The sequence below is a fragment of the Cheilinus undulatus genome, linkage group 22 (assembly GCF_018320785.1).
Source record: "Cheilinus undulatus linkage group 22, ASM1832078v1, whole genome shotgun sequence".
Lineage (NCBI taxonomy): Eukaryota > Metazoa > Chordata > Actinopteri > Labriformes > Labridae > Cheilinus > Cheilinus undulatus.
Genome location: NC_054886.1, coordinates 18,855,816 through 18,861,815, shown reverse-complemented (window position 1 = coordinate 18,861,815; position 6,000 = coordinate 18,855,816). Strand labels below are relative to the sequence as shown.

General features: G+C 40.7%; 1 protein-coding gene across 1 annotated transcript in view; it reads left to right on the top strand.

The window, feature by feature from the left end:
* Positions 1-452: 452 nt before the first annotated feature.
* Positions 453-6,000, top strand: part of LOC121504518 (receptor-type tyrosine-protein phosphatase delta-like) — a 225,803-nt gene continuing 220,255 nt past the window's right edge. The window contains exon 1 of the mRNA XM_041779338.1: positions 453-492. The gene's annotated coding sequence lies outside the window, so the exon portion shown is untranslated. The remainder of the gene's footprint in view (positions 493-6,000) is intronic.

Here is a 6,000-nt window from a genome sequence, read left to right as displayed (position 1 = left end):
CCCCTTTTCTCTCTTTTTTCTGGTCAATCTCTGACCTTTTGAGTGCCGCCCACATTTTAATTAGTACGACACCAAAAAGCTGCTCGCTGCCCCCCCACTAACTCGCATTTTCCCTTTGTTCTCTCGGCTCTTTTTTTTGCCCCCAAATGAAATCCATGGGAGATACACCACATTCAAGCAGTGATTTAATGTCAGTGGTGGAGGAGCAGTTTATTGTAACGGGATGGAAAATTACAAGGGCTTAAGTGTCAGACACATATGCCTGCCAAATGTAATCAGTGGATAATAAATGTTTGCCCTTTCCTCTAAAAAGGAAAGCAGTACTGAAAGTGTGCTCAGCTTACAACAGCAGGTTGCTAACAAAATCCCGTGCTGTCTTCAAGCATGCCTCTTTACTTTCTTATCATTACAGCTATTATGTTCTCTAACATGTTCATTTCTCTTTGTCCTGCAGCTCTTGAACTGTTGGGAAGGTTGCTTGAGTGCTGAAAGGTAAGCCAACCCTTTTTGAAATGGACGACAAAGTCCCATCACAGACCGTTGAAGCTGAGTTTCTATGTGTGCACAGTCTCTGCACAGTTGCAGTAAAAACACAGCCTCAGAGGACGGAGAGTGAAGGCCCTCTTGCTCCTTTTTCTCCCCACTGTTTAATTAGCACAGTCTCGGAGACCGGGGTGCCGCTTTAGCAATCACGAATCCTGCGCAGCCAATAAGAACTTGTGTTCAACCGCGTCTGACAGAGATAAATGGCATGCCGCAACATTTCAGCCTCGCCCATCATCTCTGTTAGCCATGCAATAGTGCATTGTGGGAAGATGAGAAGAGTCCCACAAATCTAAGTGGGCATGTGGGTCATTTGATAACAACAGAAATCCATGTGGGTGTTGTCAGAGTGACTGTGTGCTGCTAAGTTGCTAAATGAGCCAAGTTTGCTTCTTCTGTGTTTCTTCCATATGCATGGTTGTAAGTTTGGACATTATGCGCCATTCTTCAAGTGCTTTAAGCCAGATGCCACATCTGGTCCATGTACTAGCTAACAAGGTCCAGAACAATCATGTAATGTGTGCACAGAAATAGAATTTCATCCATTTCAGGAGCCTGAATCACACTGCAAGATTGCAGAACATCGCCTACACTCCAAAAATAAATAACTATTTTTAGACATTTCACTCATTTAATAGCCACTGGTCAAATTCCCAGTACAACACAACATGACTATGAATCACCTGCAAAATCAGTGCTTGGTTCAGAAAAACTGAAGTCATTGAGCTGAGAACCCTCTCTTTTTAAATATTTAAGTTTTATTAGAACTGCACCTGGATTAATGGAGGTTGCATTTAACCACATAGCAAAGCTCAAATCTCAGCAAGTATATCTGTTCAGTACTGGTTGAAAATGTCTTATCTTACCACATTCTCTCTAAGTACGTTCTACGTATGAAACCTTGAATAAGACGTGCTGAATTTGTTTGTACATTGATTTAATAAATCATTCATAGCCAAAATAATTGGGCTTTTTTGACAAGAGAGTTTACAAGAAACACTTTATCGTCAAACATATTTCTACAAATTAATGTCAATTTATTTAAAAATGTAATGTAAAAAAAATGATATATCAAAGTCACCCCCTTCAAGTTCCCACATTCATTTTACCTTCTACTTTTACAAGCCTTCCAGGGCTTCCAAAAAGCATCCCCACAGCATGATGCTGTCACCACAGTGGGGATGGTGTTTTTCTGGTGGTGCCCACCAAACATAGTGTCCTGTCTGATGGCCAAAAAGCACCATTCTGGTCTCATCAGACCAAAAAGCTTTCTTTCACTTGACCCTTGAGTTTCCTATGTGCCACTTTCTCTAGGTTAGTTGGATTTTCTTTTGCCTTCATGGTGTAATGGTAGCTATGAATACTGATTGACCAGTGACCGGAACTTCCAGGCACAGTTGTCTTTCTACTAAAATCACTTGAGTCAGATTCACTGCACTCATTTCACAAATTGGGAGACTTATAGCACCAATTGGTTGGATCTGTGTTGAATTTGGTCAGTCACTTTAAAGGGGGTGAATATTTATGCAGTCATTTATTTTTACCATGCTTTTTATTAGTTCCATGACATCACTCTGGGAAATTTTGACATTGCACAGGTTATTTTTTTTTTTTTTTTGTGTCAAAAAAGCCTAATTATGTTGACCATGATTAATTTATAAAATCGATAAACGGGTAAAACATTCAAGTATTTGACTTGATTATGGTCTATAGAATCACTCCTGTCAGGTGTGATGAAGAACTTTGTAAAAATTCTGATATTGTTTTGGAGCCTATTGATCTGATTTTTGACGGCAGTGAAGTCCAAAAAAACTAGACTTTTAACTGAGCACAATCTGCTGCCTTTAGGATGTCTGAAGACTTCTACCAAAGCAATTTCAGTGGATTGTATTTTATGAAAGCCTGACTTAAATGTGCATATCCAAAATGTTATTTTTATTTGTTAGTGAGTTAGCTACTTAGATTCTTTTTCCAGGATTTTGCTTTCCCGCAGTTCATGCTAATGTCTGCTGGTAATTTGCCCTTTAACTGAGGGGTCTGTTTCATCAAACCAGTGCTCTATAAGATAAATTTGCCTTGCTTACACCACAGTTTTCTTCACATGTAAAATTATGGCCTAATGAGGGAGAAAATCTGGTAAAAAGTGACGCCACCAGTCGGTTCTAAGCAAAAGTTAAGTGGGGGCAAATTTAAACCACATGAAGTTGCACAGATCTGGGGTACAGAAGTGTGGTTAAATGAAAAAGAACGAACAATTTACTTTTTTCTGAATCAAATTGACACATTTGTCATCAGTGTTTGGAAATCACCCATCAGACTGTGCAGTTATTCCCATTGTAGCAAAGAATATCATTATAAAACTCTTACATCCATTAAAAAAGAAGGGTGTCATCAGCGTAAAAAGATTTCTCCATTATAGTGTGACACCTTTTCATGACCAACATGAGCTTCGCTTATGAGGTGGTTTTAGCTGTAATTGCCGCGGCCTTTTCCCCTGTCTCCTATTTCAGCGGATCATAGTGGAGGAACAGTTTGTAGCAGTGGGGGCATAATTAGTGATAGGCCTTGGACATGTCATACTCTGTTAGTCAGCCTCGCTTTAATTCCTTTGTCTCCTCTCTGCTCGTAGCATTTATTCAGGCTGTGTGTATGAAATAGTGTGTCTCTTTTCTTCGACGATACTGTGTGTCTGTGTGCGCTAAACATGTCCAGTAAAATTACATGTGACTTCATAATATTATGGTTATATATGGGGGGCGGGGGTGGGATTAACATCAGGATGTACCTTTTTAGCTTATGCGAAATACCTTTGATTTCCTATCCTGGACAGAAAACAAATCATCACTTTTGTCTTCTTGTCTAGAAGGCCCTCAATATTCAGCTTGTGATGCTCATTTTGGCTGCAATTAGAGGAAACCCTTTCAGGCTTTCCATTTTCTTTTTTTAAGTAGCTCCCTGTAGCAACAAAATGCATAAAAAAGGTTTTGTATGATGCCAAAAGGTAGACTGGTGATTACTGTAAAAGGCTGCTTTTTGGCTTGATGAATGTGTGTCCATGTTTGTGTGTGTATGTGTATACAGAGGGGTGTCTCAACCCAGGCTGCTGATGTGAGGGTGGATGAAAGCGGCTTTGAGGCTACAGTACACGGTGAGGAAGAAAAAGCTCTTCCTCAACCGCCACCTTCCTTTTGCTTTTCTCCAATTTCCCCCTCTTCGGCTCCTTCATCTCGCTCTCTCTCTCTCTTGTTCTCCAGCCACTATCTCTCCTCTTCACCGCCTCTCCTCCACCCCTCTGTTGTTTCCCTATCCAATTTTCCCCATACATCCAGCCCACTCTTTCTCCGGAGCCCTTTTCCCCTGCCGGAGCTGTCTTCATGCCTGCACTCATCTGTGTCAGCCTCTCTCCGTCCTCCCTGTTTTACTTTTATCCCTTCACTCCTGACCCCTCTCTCTCTTTTTCCCCCATGTGAGGCTGAAAGGAGTGAAGGACAAACCCGGCAGCATGATGATTAGACGGAGAAACACTCCCAGAATTCAGGGATTACAGCCATGCATTAAAAAAAGTCTGCGTCCAGCATATTATTGGTGTTCCAATCAAATTTTCTGCCTGAAAAATTCACTTTAAGTTTGTGCCGCATTGTGGCTTCAAACCACGACTGATTTCAAGATGTTCATGTTAAAATGTAGAGCATGGGGTTCAGGTGCGTGCCCAGAGCCATTTTTAGGGAATATTCCTTCAGCCATAGCACATGGCACCTCTGCAGATAGCAACCCATGTGCGTCTGTTCTTTTATCACGCCATATTAGCTTTAAAGAGAAGCAAAGAAAAGAAAATCTGCTGTGTGTTTAGGAGGGAACCTTGAGATTGTTGTTAAATCAGATAACGCCATAATTTAAAAGTTCTCCTCGATTGGATTGCACCTTAGACGACCTCCTGAACCAACAAACTCTACTGAGTTATCCATGATGAAGAGGCTGGAGTCATTATTTTGGAAACAGCACGACGGGGACAAAACAATGGAGTACATTTTTGCATAAGTGTGCAGTTTTTATTATTATTCTTGAGGCCAAAGTTGGAATATTTGGAGCAAATTTCTCAGAGTATGTTTCTAACAACAGAAACTCAAAGATAAAAATTGGGTAGAACTTTATTTTATTTTGGTAAAATGAATAATTATATACTAATTTCTTAAAAAATAAGGTGGTAATTGCCTAGTAATAAGTTAGCTAGTAACAACATGGAAATATGGTAGTAGACATGAAGTACTCACCAAATGATAATGAATTCAGTCTCTAGTAAGTAGGTGGTATTTTACCCAAACCCTAAAATTGCTTTAAAATTATTCAGTTAAGACGCACTTTAATGAAGTGGGACAAAATAAAAAGATAACCTGGAAATTTTAAAGCAACTTGTTAAAGAAAACCATCTTATTTAACAGAAATTCCTTGGTAAAACACTACCTGATTACCAGGGATTTGCTACAACAATACAAGGGTTACGCCCGTTTCAGACTGGGAGTGTGTTTTGCTGCTTGCGTGTGTCGCGCGTGTCAGTGCCAGCTCCTGCCAGTGCGGCTTTCACACAGGGCGCGAGTTTGCTGCGTGTCAGCCGCATTTTCCTGCTCTCAAAACCCTGTCCTTCTTCACGAGTTTCACCTGAATAAACCCCTTCTACATGCTTATTGATTTAGCGTATTGAGGAAGTTTGTCTGGAACTATTCAAAATAAAAGCATTCTGTACAAGTGAACGGAGTTTCTCTACAGAAATACTAAACTGGGCTTTTACTTTGAAAAGCACAAACCAGAAAAGCACTCATATGGTGTTCATCTTTCCTGTGACATATTCTACCAGTGTGGAGACAGAAAGTTTCACTAATAGTAGATCTTTAGAGAACAACTTTATCAAACAGGCACATTTAAGCTTGTGGCCTTCGTCAGGATTATCGAGAAACACATTGTAAACATATTCTATGTGCATATTTGCCACAACGATGTAAATATGGCTCTCCATTTATCATTTTCCTGTCTAATATGGTCACCAGCCGCACGTGGTGCGCGGAAAAAATAGGCGAGACTTCGAATCTCTGAACTCTCTGCGCCTGAGCAATGCGTATCAGCCACACGAGCTGCGATGCTCATGCTGGCTCTTGCCACATGAGCGTGTGGTCAAGACCACATAAAAGTCACAATATTACAGGGGTAAGGGTTAGATGGTTAAGTTTAGGGTAAAAAAAAACACCTAATTACTAGACTAGAATGGCCGTCTGAGGCGGCAGACCCACGCCTAAGAAGCGCCACCGAGGAACTTTCGCTCCCATTGATTACTATGGTGTTCAAAATTTCGAAGTCCAAGAAAAACTGAACAGGTGCACGGATCATCACCAAAATCTAATCAATTCTTCCCTGTCACCATCCCAATATTCCCTGAAAGTTTGGTGAAGATCCGACTTTCTGTTC